Consider the following 15,871-nt stretch of genomic DNA (forward strand, 5'->3'; position numbering starts at 1 on the left):
TTTGGGAAGCAGGCGCTGGGTGTACACATGTAGTCCGTCGTCAGATGAGCTGCCATGGGAGCCCTGTCCACCTATTCGGTGGTAAATGTGAACACGATGGCTTGAATTGCTACAGTAAATTAGTGACCTAGTGGGTAACCGAGCTCAGAATCTGACCTCAAAAGGAGTCTTAGCTAATCTTTTTTTTTTTTTTTAAATTATTTTATTCAAAATAATATTATCATCACATCAATTTGTGAAGAAAAAGGCAATTTTTAGTTGCCGGTCATCCCGTTCCCTTGATTTTTCTTTCAATGATTTGGCAAATGATCTCCCAGCAAAAAAAGATAAAATATGTAATAAACTGCTTTCAGCCGCTTCTCTGCGAATTGATCCCACTCCTTCTTCATGTATTGTTGATCTTCTAATTTAATCCCTTGTCCGGAGGGCATACACAATTTTGTAGGAAGTAAAAATGTCACACGAGGAAAAAGGAGGAGAATGAGAGTGGAAATCTGTTCCCTTGCCAGGCTGCACATCCTACATGACAAGAAACCCCCGGAGCAAGCGCTGCCCTGGGCTGGGAGACGGAGGGATGCAGAGGAGTCTGCTTTCATCCCGCCACCATCGCCATCACTGAACTTGGCCGGGTGAAGCATAAATCATTCGGGGGCGGATGGACAGGCAGCCAGAAATACATCCACACAGTCAGCATGATTGCATGAGATTTATTTTACCAGCAAGCTGACCTAAAAATAGGTTGGGGAGGGCGCAGGGGGGTCCCCCTCGGCTGGCAGCCCCTGCCCAGGTGAACTGTCCCTGCACGTCTTTGCAGGGGCAGCAGCAAAAGCAATTTTCTGCAGGTGGGAGTCAGGAAGCAAAGTCTTTGTAGTGCTGGTTCAAAGGGGCAACGACTGGCCGGAGGCAGAGGCGGCCGTGGTTTGCAGCGTTTAGCTGGTTGGCAATGGCAACCTCTGGCTTTCACGTACCCAAAAACACAGAAGCTGAAGGATTAGACATGGCTGTGCTTGCGGATGCAGCACTTTAATGATTTATTGAATTCTTTTGTGTGTTGGTTGTTGTTTTTTTAGGGTCAGGAGTTGCTGTTTTAAAATGCTCTGTAAAAACGAGATGTGTAAATCTATTAGCTTTTAAAACACATTTTTATGTGTTGGAGAAAACCTGCTCAGCCTCCACGGGCTCTCTGACGCCAGCCCAAACCCGCAGCCCTGATGCTCGCCCCACACAGGTGCTCAGCCCTTCAAAGCTTCCCCCGTGTAATTCAGCCCCCCCCGGGAGCTCTGCACAAGGTGTGGCACAGCCTGGATCCCCCGGCCGCAGCCTGCGTGGAGGGGACACATCACAGCTCGCTGCTTCTGGGTCCCCAGGGACCCTCTGCCAAGGGACCAGAGAAGATCTACATCTCTGGGAGAGGAGGAGAAAAAGCAGCGGGCAGCAACTTCTGCAAGCGCACGTGGAGGGGAGCAGCCGTGGCGTGGCCGGGGAGGGGATGGAGAGCTGCAAAATGCAGCAGCTTGGGGCAGACGGTGCAGGAGGAGAAGTGGCTGAGAAAGTCCTTTCTAGGGAGTTTCCGTGAATGTCTCCAACGTGTAAGGCGAAGCCGGGACGCGTGCCCACAGGCCTATGTATAGACCTTGTCTAAACCTACTCCTAATCTCCTCTAGGCTTAGCTGGGCTGATCGAGGCTGCAACATCTGACAGCTCTTCTCCTGAGAACCAGCAGAAAATGAGGATGTCCACGGGGTCTCCAAACCTGGGGCTGCTCCCTCGTCGTCCCCTCATTGTCTCCTGGGCACAGGCTGAAGCAGCGAGCGGGACCGCTGACCAAAATAGCCCTGTGTGCCTAGAAAGTGATGGTAGCCGGGGTCTGAACCTGGCTCCGCGTGCTTTGGGTCACGGCTCTTGTGGTTTAAAAAAGAAACGGGCTGTGACTGTGGGCCAAGTCCTGTATTGGCATAAATGGCCACAGTCCCACTGAGCAGAGTTCAATCTATTTATACCGGCAAAGAATTTGGCCCATCAGATAGAAGAAATCCTGGGATCCTCTTTGACTCTCTAAGTTTCTGCACCATAGAGCCACAGAACTGGGTGTCCATAGAAAGGAAAACTAAGGGAGCTTTTTCACAAATACTGTTCTGTAAAAATTGCGGATAGAGGGAAAGTCAAACTTTTCATAGGAACACGCCCATCCTGACTGAACTTTCTTTGGAAACAGTTTCTCAGCAGGCTCAAACCATAAAATTCTCCCCCAGCAAAATTTATACCCCGCCACAGCAAACAGCTGAGTTCAAACCATGCTGAGCACCAGGGATGTGAAAAAATGGGGAGGCAAGGAACTCAAATTCCAGCTCTCGCTCTGCCTCTGGGACTTTCACCACCGGGGAAGCGTCTTGGTAAAGGGCGATTTGCTCGTCTAGGGTGTTCCTCTCGCTGGGAGGGTGGAGAGGGGATTTGATTTTGCTTGTTTGTTTTAAAAATGCTTTGAAAAGCTTTGGCTTCCTCTCAAATTCAAGGGAAGAGCTGCAAAACTCTCAAAGAAAAGAAAAAAAAAACCAAAAACCAAAAAACCTTCATGGGTTTTGAAAGCTCTTTCCTGCCCTGTTCCACAAGGGGTTGTTAATTGTAGAGCATTTCAATTGCAGAAAGTCTGACTATTCAGTAGAAGAGCCTTTTTGAGTCTAGCCAGCTGTGTGGGGCTTTTGTAAGTTGCTCTCGACGTCGCAGAAGCTCAATATAGTTAGCATTGCTCAGAATTTTTATTACCACTGGTTGTAAATATGTCTGTGTGCATATTTCATTGTAGAGACCCCTACGAGCATCTAGAAACCAAAACTTCCCTTCCACACCCCAGTCACCGAAATTAGATTATGTACTGATTGCATAATTACTGTATAACAAGGTTTGCTCAGCCTCTCAGTGCACAATGCCTGTTTTCATAGCATTTTAATATGAGTGACATAATAGGCACCAGCTTGAATAGCCGCATGCCAACGAGGCATTGCATTCCCCAAACCAGCTTGAGTTTGTAAAATCTGGTCCAGCTGCTCAGCACACAGAAGGGTGACAAGCAAACGCCTTCCAGCCCGCGCTGGGCCAGGAATCAGAACACGCACGGGGAAACACTCCCCTTCCCCAGCCTGAGTGGGCTGGTTGGCACACAGCACTGTCTGGGTTATTTCTTCGGGCTACTACAAGCCGGTTACATTAATGCTATGTCCTTTCCACGTGTGTTGCCTGCACCAGCGTTTGCAGATCTGGACTGATAATGGTCTCACTACTATTGCTCTGGCTGCTGCTGCTGCTCTAGTCTTTCCTCTTTGCTCTGAGTTAATGATTTAAAATGGCTCCAATCCTGAACAAGGCTCATTTTTCTAATAAGTTAGGCAGAAAATTTGCTCATGTATTCAACCCTGGCTTTGTCCTGAGTGGTATAGAACTGGAACGGCCCATAAACAGCAATTTGCTCATCTTTTAAGCTTTATTGTTTAGGCAATGAGTTTTACTTGGATGGTTGAAGACCAACCTTCTCTTCGCACAAAATGTTTTACCGGCTCCAACAATAACTGCAACCCATTCTTTCTGCTTTGCATTTATTTGCAATTAAAATAAACGGACCAAATGCTACCAGATGAAACGAGCATGACATTTCTGGTTGACTTGCCCACAGTTCCAGCAGGTCTCATCGCTCGGTGGTCACTGCGTGTCCTCTATGCCCATTGAATACTGCTCACGTTTTGACTCTTTCATAAAACACAAGCCCTTCATGGGCTCACTGGATCTTGTTCTCAGCTTGTCCCTGGAAGGAGCACTTGACGGTGCATAGTTGTTACAGGAGGGTGGTCCCCAGTTCTGCACACACTGGTTTATTCTGGGGGGGCTTGCGGAGAAGCAGAGCTGGGACCTGTGATGGTAGAGCTGTCCATACGTGTTAGGCTGTTCAGAGAGAATGGCCTGCTCATGGCAAAGCGAAGATTATGGGCTTGGGCTTACTTAAGGTAATTTTTTTAAGGGTTAGCATTTTTGAAACATGCTATCTGGAAAAAAAAGGGTGAAGAATTTTGAGAATTTTTCAGGCTCTTTAGCATCAGATGCATACGCTTTGGGGAAAAAAGCTTTCCTGTTCTCAGCCTTTCATTTTCCTCTAACTTGGGGCTCAAAGTCAGTCAGATCATCCTTGTTTTGCTACCCTGCACTGCTGTGACTTGTCTCTGTGGTTTGGCAAGTGCCCGGGGAAGTGCTCAGGAATAGCTGCTGCTCCCCGCGCCGGCCAGGCTGACAGCTGGGAGAAAGTCAGGCACGACAAACTCGGGGCGATACGTACACGCATGTGGCTGCATGCAAAAGAAACCCATCTTCCTCCCTCAAAGCTATTTTCTGTTGGTGATATAACCAGCAGACAGCTATTTGGAGGAAGGTGTTTTAATTCTGAAGTGTACTAAGGCAGGCACTCAGGCTATCGGGAAGCCAGTGCCCTTGTTAAAGTTACTACGCTCCCTTCTCTCAACAGGCTAACCCGCTGCCGTTAGCACTGCAATAATGGCCAGCACGGACACAATCCGGAGTCGGGAGGTTTTTTGCCCCTTTGTCATCCCGAATCACATTTTAGTGCAGAAGTGTCAGTGATGTCAGTGGGACTGCTGGGGGATGACAGCAATGCAGCGGGGCTGGAAGTCAGCGACTCCTCGGAGAGGAGGGGACAAGAGAGGGACAGAGGAGCAGGTATCTCCCCATACGTTCTGGTGCATTGAGATGCAGCAGCCCATCAGCGCACCGATGGCAACGCCTGCCTTCCCCATGGCTTTGAGGCACTTGGGGAAGAGGGAGGGCACGGGTCAGCCTCCATGAACTTGCGGGTGTGTTTTCCAGGCAGCAATTGGGGATGGCCAGTCCTGTTGGCTCTGAAGGGGAGCCACACGGCCAGAAAGCAGAGTCCATCATCCCCAAAGCCATCCTTCGCATCCCCAGCCTTGCAGGGAGCAGCCCCAGCATCCTACCCTGCTCAAGCAGCTCTGTCCTTTGCCGGGTCGACACATTTTTACATCTGTCTCCCTCGGTTTGCTCCTTTGCTTTGGTGTCAGACTCACCACTCTGTGAAAATTAATTAAACAGACTTTTCAGGTGCAAAATATTCTAAAAAAGAAAAGAACTTTAGTCATAAAAATTGCTAATTGTGGGTAAAGGGAATTAATTCTTGTACATCCCTGGGGAACGCAGTGACTGGCGTGATAAGAAGACAAATGACTTTTCGGAAAAGTTTGCCTACCTTCCTTATCTAGATTGTGCTATATTAAGTGTGGAAAGAATGATTTTATTTTATGGAATCACCCCAGCAGCCAGTGACGGCTTTAGCTGGCTCTCTGAGGACACGCCAGTTTGCACGCTGCAATGGCATGCAGCTCACAGCGGCACTTGAATATCACCTCTGAACTTCGTACCTCCGTGTTGCTCTGTGTATCTTGTTTCCTGAAGTGACAGAGGATAGAATTTGTTCAGAAACTCAAGGTTTCTCATTTAAAAGGACTTTAGACCCCACCTGTGGGGTTGGTCCTTTATCACTGATGACGGGGGGGGACCTGAACAACTGCGAAGCACAGAGGTTTCTCTCTGGTTCATGGGACATCAGCCAGCATCAGCTATTCCTTGACTCAGTCAGGCTGGGGGTGGGAAAATCAGGGGGCAGCATTTTCAACACCACCTTTGAACATTTCCCCTCAAAAATATTGCCTGGAGAAAGACCTTTGGAGGGGATGTGCCATTTTTGCAACGGCCCCCAGAAAGGTGCCCCCAACGGCTGCACCACCCAGCCCGCTCCCGGGGCCACCAAGCCACCCGCGGCCCCGTGTCACCTCCTGCAGTGGTCGGGCACCGTCTGCACGCAGGTCCGGAGACCAGGGCCACGGAGGGGTAAGCGGTTACCGGAACCAGCCGGGTATTTTTTTACTTTTCCTCGAATGAAATCAGCCCCAGCTCAGAAGGAAGCTGCGGTTCGGGCTCCGAAGCAGGCTGCAGCCCTCGCTCTGCAGCAGTCGCCCTCCGCAGAGCTGGAAGCAGTAGTTTAATCTCACTGCGCCGCGATTTCACCGTTTCCTGTGTATTTTGGAGTCTATTAATGAACCCAAGTATTCTCGCACGGGAAAGGCAGCCCTTGGGTTTCCTTCACATGCCAAAGGGGTTAAGCATGTGACGATGGTGAATCTGGCAGAGGAGAACGGTTTCTGTGCTTTATTGTAAACTTCCTGGCTGCCCCGCTGCGAAACAAGGGGCTACATTATTTAGAAAGAAGCTGAACTTTTGGGGCACATCATATTACATTGCTGAAGTATTGTGTCTCACCTCCACTTCTCCCAGCTTAGTGGTAATATAAGGGCCCAGATTTCAGATTTCAACACCTGGAAAGTCCATTGCATTTGTCTTACTGCAGCTCACAGGATCTGGGAGATCACAGGAGAAGTCAGCCTCATTGCGGCAGTCGTCATCAATCAGTAGCACAAGCGAGGGGCTGGTATATGAAAGTGGGACTCCATTTGAAGCCATTTCCTTGTTCACTAAAGGCAATGGCTTGTGCTATCTGAGGTCAGAGTGGAAATTTCTTTGGGTGTAGGAGGCTGGGAAGGGAGTTGCTGACATCCAGCTGGGTAAGGCTGATGATTCCTGTAGGTGGTCTCCTCTTATGTCAATATAATGGTTATCTCAAAGGCTTTTAAGTTTTAGTTGATCTGGAAGATCACAAATTTGTCCAAAGCTTTTACAAACTCGCAAGTTTTATAAAATCATATTATCCAACTGGAGAAAAATTTTGTCTGGCACTCCCCTTTGCGCATCGTTCCAGCTGCTTAGACCCCAGCGCAAAAACCCCAGTCCTTTGGTCTATAGGGGTTTTGATAAGTCTCTCTGCATCCATAGCAATAGGGAGGTGCTATTTCTCAAACTGCTCCAAGGTCAAGGACAACCAATATCTGCTAGTTCTTCTTTCAGCGTCAAAGAATACTTCTTCAACACGATGATGTTAGGACTAAACTATCCAGCTATAATTGGTTAGCCGCTTTCACGGAAAGGATCACAAGGCACTTTGTGAGCTAGACGCTAAATACGCAGCTGCACTGAGACGCTTTGGGACGGAGAGCAGCAGAAGCGCAGACGGTCAGCAAACACGTGGGGCAGGAGAGGAAATGTCAGTGATTCCCGGGCAGACGTCCACTCCTGCCAAGTATGCCATTGGGCCTTTAATATCCCCGCAGAGCAGATATTTTTAAAGTCTTTGCTAGACCTTAGAAAAAAAAATAAAAAATCAGAATCTTAAAGTCTTTCTAGACAGATGTACTGAACAGAAGACGAGTGTGTCCGTTTAGGTCGGCCTGTGCCCCACCAGGGTGCCGGCGCGATGCATTACCGGGTCAGTGTGATCCCAAACATGCTGAACATTTCAGGCAAGAGTGGTCACGGTGTTTTCAACTTCATCTATTTTTATCAAAGCACACGGGTTGCTTTGAGCACCGATGCGTCTGGCATCCAGGCGTATCCACCCCGTAATTGCTCCCGGCTGCACACACACCTCGTGCCCTGACCGTGGTGAAGAAGGCAGGGGAAGACCCACAGCGAAACGAGGATCTCTCTGCTCAGAAAATGGACATTTTGACAGACTCCCATCTCACATGAGAAATGTTTTGATTCCGTTTCCTCCGCGGAACATAAACAGATTTTGAAACGTCAGAAGTTGCCATGAAACAAACCCATTGTTCCCCGGCCAGCTCTAATTACGGCTCGCCACCAGCCCTCGCCTATTGAAGTCAGCAATTACACAGGGGAGGATTCTGGCTCTGCACAGATTTGTATGGAGAAGTGTGATTTGTCACTATTGTTTAAAGCAAAGTTAAAACTCTTAGATTTGAGATTTTTTTTGTGTCTGTTTCCTGTTCCTCCTTACTACCAGCAAATACCTGCAAAAATACATGCGGTGTGATGACGGGAAGGGCTGATGTGAGCATGGCGTGTGACGTAAGCGTGGCGATGAACTCTTTTCTCTGGCTTTCATCCCCAGGAGTGCGGGGATCCAAGCGCGGCCCCAGGGCAACACTTCCCGTGCACCCCAGCATGGCACGGCCACCCCGAGGGCTGAGCAGAGCCCGGAGCGACAGCGTCCCCTTCCTCGTGTGGGCTGGGCGCTTCCTTCACCCATGTGTCTGTCCTCTAAATCCACGGGCTGAGGCTTTCAGGGTTGTCCTGGAGATTTTAATGCCAGCTGCAAAATAAACGCAAAAGAAGCAGCAAGGCATCCAATTCCTATACACAGCTTTGAAAATATCAACCCTGACAGCTTCAAAAATATCAACCTTGTATTTCTGGGCAGCTCATGAGCTCAGAAGTGCTGACAAACTGGAGAGAATTAGGGAAGAGCAAGAAAAATGATGAGGTGCTTGGGCAGAGGGTCTTGGCTGGAGTGGGAGGAGGTGCCAAGGGTTGTGTGACCGGGTTTGAAGAGCGAAATCCCCGAGGGGGAAGCGGGGTGGGTGGCTGGACAGAGGTGGCAGCTCTTGACCAAAGCAAAAGCCAACGTGGCAGTGCACCAAGAAACCTTTCCTCAGTCCGAACTTCAACCTGTTGTGAAACCTTCCCTCTGGGGGGGGGAGCGCTGGAATCCCCCAAGTTTGGGTCAATGATAGCGGGGCTGGCTGGAGCCCACGAGCAGCCCCAGGAGGATGCTCCCCTCGGTGAAATAAAGCTCTGAGGAGAGCTGGTGTACTCAGGCTCTTCTGATTTATCAGATCACATCAGAGCAACCCGTCCTGCCGGGCTCAGCACAGGCAGTGACATGACTGGCAGCCAGGTTTTGCGGAGCAGAAGCAGGAAAAGCCAATTTTGCAAATGGGTGTTTGAGTTACAACAGGGGTGCACAGACCCATTGCATGAACATGCACTAAATCTACAGGCCAGCATTTTTCTTCAGTATCAGGGCTTCATCTAAGAGAAAACCCTAATTTCACTGTTTGATACAAAATGAGTTGATGGCACTGCCAAGAATTTATAAATACAGGACTTCTTTCAAAACAATCAGTGCTGCTCTTGACCTGAATTCAGGCTGTTAGGTTTTTCATCCACTCTCATGATGATTTTATTTTATCATCCCTGCCACTATATGGATTTTTCTGCAATGACTAATTTTGAAGGCGGTAAGCTCACTGCTGAAAAACAGCATCAGAAATGTATGGTTATCAAGAGTAATAGGTGCCAAAGGCACAAATCTTACAGCTGTGTGAAGGGAAATGACGACAGTCATCTGAATACAAAATTATTTGCATCTCATCTTTGTCTTAGTGCTTCTGTAAAAGAAAAACCATCCTTTTATTTTTAAAGTGTCTAAGGAATAACATCATAAACCAAAAAAACTTCCAAGTTACTGTTAAATTTCCTTTGCGGTGTCTGTAGCAATCCCTCAAAAGGGTTAGCTCTGAGTATTTCTTAATTTTGCAAGGATAACACAGGAAACAGTTGCAACTGTGCTGGGTAAGTACACAGCTTGCTTTTTCAGTGAATTCTTTGTGTATTTGATTTCCATTTATACTTCTGCATTTTGGTGCACCAAGACAAATATTTCTGGTTGAAGCAAAGGAAGCACCAAATTTTTTCGTCTGAATTGACCCTTTGAATAATTTCAACCAGCTTGGAAGTTGGCTTAAAAATTAGGGTCATCGTTTGGGAGGAAAATTGCCTGGTTTATTCCACATTTTCCCAATGTTTCAAATTTAAAATCTCAATATCATTTAGAAGTTCAAATGTGTTTATCTGTGACCTGGCCACTCTGCTGTTCAGGAAGGACAAGTGTTATGTGATGTACCGGACACGTCATGACTCATGTCACATGTCTGAAATAATCTGAGAAATCATTGAAGACCTTTTTTATTGCAAGAAAAAATGGAATTCTTTTCCGACAGAGGATAAATAAAGTTATCGTGTTTTGCCCACAGAAAATCTTCAAACAGGGAAAGAAGAGATCACATTCCTCTGATCATTTCTTCATGTGTCATTAATTGCTATGATAATTCCATTGCCAAATCCTTTGGTATCTGAAAGCCTTTGCAATTGTCACCTTTAAAGTTAAAAACCAGGAGCCTGCTTCTCCTGAAACCCTCCATGTTCTCCCTGATGGCTCTTAGTCTTCGCTTTTGCACGTTTGTGGAGCTTCAGGGAGTTTCCAGCCCAGCGAGCGGCAGGGCTTGTTCGTCTTAGGGCAGATGCTTCCAAAACACAGTGGGAGCTGGGCACACATGTTTCCAATTATCATATAAGAAGAAAAAAAAAACCAAAAAACCATTTTTAGAGGTTTCCAGATTTAGGCCTAAATGTTTATAGAACTGGTTTCAGCTTTTAAGAATGTATTTTCTGGCTTTGAAGCTAAGAGGAGCCCCTTGACTTCATGGGACTTTGGATGGGATCCCTGACTGTTTCTGGAGCTCCAGCGCCGGAGCGGTTCAGAGCAGGGGCTGGTACCCACAGCTCCATCCGCGTTGTGCCTGGGGCGGGAGGGCTGTCCCCAGCACCAGTCTGCCGGCCCCACCGACTGCAACACCTTTATAAGGCTTGTCTGGGCTTTTTTAATGTCATCCCATAGGAGAAAAAATTGTTGTCCTATTTTCCAATCTCTGAGGAGGCTTTGGCCAGCCCCGGTCAGGAGGCATATTTGTATTCAGCGATGTCAGAGCTAGAAACCCCAGAGTATCCTCAAAATCATGGTGTGGGGAAGTAGGGAGAGAGGAGAGAAGGGTCCTGTCTTTGGACACTAATGCTGGATCGCTCCCTGATCTGACCTCCTCCCTGTTTTGTTCAGACTCATTATAAATAACATAAAAAAGCACCATCCCAGTCAGTCTAAAAAAGAGTGGTTGGTAGTATTAATGTTTTAAATATATATCCTGTCCTTTTTGCCCTCTTTGGTTTTTTGCTTCTTACATGAGCGGCGAGAACCAGTGTGATATTTTATTTTCCTTCATTTCAGCATTTGATCTACCTCCACGGAAAGCTGCAGTTATTCCATAAAACCAGTCACTGAGGTAAATAATAGCAATCTTACCCCATAAACCTGCTGAAACTGTTGAAATACATTAAAAGATTAGAGCAATCATTACTAATATAAACTACAAGAAAACACAACATTAGCTGAATCTGTTATAAAAAAAAGGAATTTTTTTCTGAGTTAGTTTTAATTTCAAATAAATAACACAAAGAATTTTTCCGGGAACATGAAGGATAGCTTTATAACATCAGTCTATCAGAAATAATGCCCCGTCGGCTCTGTTGTCTGCCATGCACGTTGAAGTGTTCAGACTCTAAAGCGCTGGTTTCTTTTCTTCAGATATAGGGGGAAAGTACTGATAATGAACATTTCATAAAAGCACAGAGACCTTTATCAAATGAAAGGATGCATAATGCATTTTCAGCATTATTATTATTATAGTACTTGCCTTTACACAATTATTATTTGATGTTTAGCTTTGCTTGAGAGGAACATCTGAAAAAAGATCTGCTAAGTCAAATCCAATGCTTTTAAAAGGCACTTAATGAATTTTTCTTGCTGTGTTTATATTGAGAGGTTATTTATTTGTATATCATCTGTCATTTTTTGTGCAAAGTGTTTGTTTTTTTTAATTCTATTAGTAAAATCACTTGTGCAATGGGTGTATGTTTTCCCATAGAGGCAGTCCTGCAGGAGCTTCCAGCGTGTTGATTTAGCGCTAATGAAATAGGGCTGTCTGGCCTCCCTGGAGACCAGGTTTTTCTTAATCGGTGTAGATACAGATACGGCTCTCGCTGGACGCGCCCGACATGTCCACACACCCCAGTGCCCAGGGACCTGGGCAGGCTCAGCCCAGCGGTGCTGCCGACATCGAGGGGTTTGGAGATGCCCTGTGGGAGCTGGGGGTTTCACCTCTCCCATCCATGGGGACCTTCGGGATCGACCCACTGTGGTTAGGTAGAGCCTGACCTCCTGAAACACCCATCTGGCTGCAGGGAGCCAGATGTTGCTTTTTTCAAAATAATATTAAAATTCAGCCTTTGTAGGAACCAAATCTTTTTTTTTTTTTTTCCCCCCTACTATTGATGGAAGTTTTCCATTCCTTAATTTCCTGAGAAATTCCTGCAAAATTCCCTGAGAAATTTCATACGGGAGGGGACAACCACTCCAGGTCAACTCAAATACTTCATCTCAATATCACGGCAAATTTTCATTCCCACTTCACCCCTCCCACATCCCAACGCAAGAGCTGGGAGGTCGACGCAGCAGTTTAATTTAATCGGCAGAACATTAAACCATGTCACATTAATATTAAAAATAAATGGTATAGACCAGACATCTGAAAATCGGGCAGGGGGAAGGATTTTTTTTTTTTTTTTTCCCTCCCAGTGTCTCTTTTAACTCTGCAAAGGTTGTCAGAGCCAGAGCAGTGGGTAACACAGAAAACGTCACTTTAAATTGAGAGTTTATCACTTCAGCTCTCCTTTCCCTCTCTTCCCAGGCCAGTTCGCGTCTGTCAGCACAACCCCATCTCTCATTAGCGACGAGGCAGGAGACGAGGCAGCGCTTGGGCGATCTGACAGTTCAGGCCCTGGTTTTTACAGATTGCCTTTAGCAGCTGAACTTGTCAGACATTTTGGGTAGAAAGAGCAGAAATGAGTAATGGAGGCATCTGATTATAGCCATAAAATTCACCCAACCCCAAAAGGATGCAGAGCTGCTCCAGAAACCCCAAGCTGATATTTTAAGGCGTTCGCAGACTCCGGGGCTGACGAGGTTGTTGCCAGCAGTAATAAACTCCTGCGATCCGATCTCAGTGTCCGCCCAGCCCCAGTTTTATTTGGGCGAGGTGCGAAGGGCAGAAATTCCCTTTGTTTATTTTCACTCCCAATGACAGGGTCTGCGCGGAAACCCAACGATTCAGGGCTGTTGTTAAATCTTAATTTCATTGCCGTTCCCTTAGGGGACCGGCGCGAGTGCGGTTTTCTGCACTCCTCGAGGTTTCTTTGGGGGACAACGGTGTTTTGAGATCCCTGGATTGTCATTGCATAGCTATGTTAGATAAAGCACTTAAAACTCCACCTTTGTCAACCAGAAGAAGCGGAGGTGGCCAGGAAATACATGGACGCCTTGCAAGCCGGTATTGCAGCACTGCAGCATCCGCTCCTCTGCCCCACGCAAGCCAGCTTGGTCTCCTCCTCGAGCTGCAGGGCTCGGAAAGCAGAGGCATTTCTCATTCCTGGCCTGTTTTACCTGAATTTTACTTTTTACCTGAATTTTGACAGCAGAGGATAGCACTGACAAGAGTTTTGTGTTTTGCCATGTTCCTGCAACAGGCAAATGGGGATGGTTTCAGGCTGGGGTTGAAGCAGTGGGAGAGAGGATTTCTCCTCCCACGCTCAAATCCCCTAAAACTAGGCATTTATGTCCTGGAAGTGTCTGACCCCAGGCACTCATGATACTTGCACAGACACATAGAGGAACATCACAGGGCCAAACAGGAGTGTGCTGGACTGGCACCAAACTCTGCTCTCCGTTTCTTCACCGATTTAGCTGGCGATGGCCGCATTGCCAGCTGGTCAGACAGACCACGTAAAATGAAGACACCTGCTCACCTGCTTTGTAAATGGAGAACAACCCAAGGAGCCGTAAGATGAGGCTGACCAAGCCAGAAACCTCATCCCCAACAGCCCGACTTGGTCAGCCCTCGATGACCCTGAGACAGCTAAACCTCCATTTAATCATGAAACATCAGATCCCGCGTCCTTTCTCGGCCATCGCCAGCTCCGTCACCATCCCAGCCAAGGTCAAACTGGCACGAGGAGTTTAATGCTGAGACTGGGTAAAAGATTTCTGTTTGCTGAGCTGACTGAGAGGCTGGGGATGCTGGATGGGGGAGAGTCAGGGCTGACACAGAGCAGTGAAAAACTAATGGCTTCTAGTGCTCCTCATTTATTTTTTCCATTTATCTTCTTTCAAGGATTTTGTTTTCCATTCTGCTTTATTGTAATTACCTCTCATTGTTTCAAACTATTAACATTCAAAAATAAAGCACATTTATCTCTTTCCAATATTTTTTCCAAGATGTTTTCATTCAAATCCATCCAATGAACCAACCTGAATTAACTGATCTAACTAGGCAGTTTTTAGATAAAAGCAAAGGCAGGGAGACATTCATGGTTTTGCTCCCGCTCACCGATGCCCACCAGGCACCTCGTGCAGCTACTCCCTGAAAATAATGGGAAATGATCCCAAAGAATTAGCAGCTGCTCTAGCTGGACCCCTCCCGCCCATTTATCGGAGGATGCTTGATGATATTAGCAACACCAGAGCAGTGCTGGTTCATCTCCTGTGGTTTATACACAATTATAGAAGGGGCAGCTCACGACCAGCCGCTGCCAAAAGCGGTGCCCGCTCCGGCACGTTCACCCTCACTGCGCTGCCAGTGCCCACCGCCGACACCTCCGCTGCCTTCGATCAAAGGGAAACGTGAGGAGCCGTTTCGCTTGATCTGAAGAAAGCTTTTGACACAGTTAACTGTGGCACGTTAATTAACAAACTTCAATACCAAGGCTCCTCTGATGCAACTCTCACAGGGTTTCAAAGCTGCTGTGCAGGGGGAGGGAGGGGACGGCGATTGCCGTGTTCAGGGAGGTTCACATCCCTAGGTCCTTCGCCATTGCAGAGATACAGCATCCAGATACAGGACCAGCGGCTGGGGTGCTGGTCTGGGGTGCCAGGAGGGGACGGAGCCGCAGCGGGCTGGGGCTGGGCATTGCCCACCCACCCGGCGTTAACTTGCAGCCCCGATAACCCGCAGAGGGGTTTCTCACCGTGATTTGGCTCTGTGAATTTTAAAGGAGATGGGAAAACTCGGGTTAGAGCAGCCCATCTGCAAAGCGCCTGCCCAGCCGTGGGGGCTGCCCGGCTCCCGCTGCCCCACGTACCAGCTCAGCTGCATCCATGTTTGGACACGTTGTGCTCCCGTGGAAAACTGAACTGACAGAAAATGGGGCGGCGGATGATAGCAACATCACCACAGCCCCAGTGCACAGAGAGAGCGGGCCATGAAATCAGGTCAGCTTCTTCTGGTGTAAATCAGCACTCCTTTGCTGAAGCCAGTGGAGTTAAAAGAGTGCAAGAAAGATCAAAATTAGGTCAATCAGATGCACGGCTCCTTTTATGCAGCAATGTAACCCTCTTCCTCCTTCCTACTACTTCTCTGCACAGTCAAGTAGGTCAGAAGTATCTCCTGTCAGGCAGCTGGATCCACCGAGGTAGCTCTGAAATATTCTCCAAATCAGCAGGATACCAGGAAAAGGCATCCCTGTCCCCTCCTCGCACTGCGGTCTCTCCAGTTGCCCATCTGAGCACTGGTCTGAGGGGGAAACAGGCTCGCAGGTGGGGGCTGATGAAGGGGGGGACTAAAGCACCCCCAAAAAGCTCAGTCCAGGCTTAACTAGAGGTAAACCTCACTTCTAAATACCCCATTAGATGCACTTGCCTCCCGCGCAGGGTTTTGCCACGGGCTGTGCTTGCAAGGGACATCACAGACACGGCAAGGAGCTGTTCCGGTGGTCCCCAGCAACCCCTCAGCCACCTGCACCGGAGCCCGGTCCCCGAACAGCGGCACGTGTTACTGCAGAGACCTGCAGCCTCCCAGCACCGCTGGTGCTGGGGTGTGTTTTCCCTCCCCAAATCACCGCTAGGCCGGTCGGCACAGACTTGTCCGCAGTGAGCGGGGCAACGGCTCCTCTGTTTCTCTGCTGAGCCCTCTTACACACAAACTTCTGTACGTGTTTTACACGCCTTGAACCAGTGAGACCAAAACAACCGCTTAACACCCACTGGAAAAGAAGCATA

At 47.9% G+C, this 15,871-nt stretch overlaps 1 long non-coding RNA gene across 2 annotated transcripts; it reads left to right on the forward strand.

The window, feature by feature from the left end:
* The first annotated feature begins 9,060 nt into the window (after positions 1 to 9,060).
* On the forward strand, positions 9,061 to 14,079 carry LOC142602957 (uncharacterized). Of its 2 annotated transcripts, none has more exons than XR_012836817.1 (4): positions 9,061 to 9,501; positions 10,390 to 10,573; positions 10,991 to 11,045; positions 11,688 to 14,079. It is a non-coding gene; the product is annotated as an uncharacterized LOC142602957 (long non-coding RNA). The 2 variants fall into 2 exon arrangements; XR_012836818.1 differs by having other exon boundaries at positions 9,091 to 9,501; positions 13,562 to 14,079.
* The last annotated feature ends 1,792 nt before the right edge of the window (positions 14,080 to 15,871 follow it).

Source organism: Balearica regulorum, chromosome 9 (assembly GCF_011004875.1).
Source record: "Balearica regulorum gibbericeps isolate bBalReg1 chromosome 9, bBalReg1.pri, whole genome shotgun sequence".
Lineage (NCBI taxonomy): Eukaryota > Metazoa > Chordata > Aves > Gruiformes > Gruidae > Balearica > Balearica regulorum.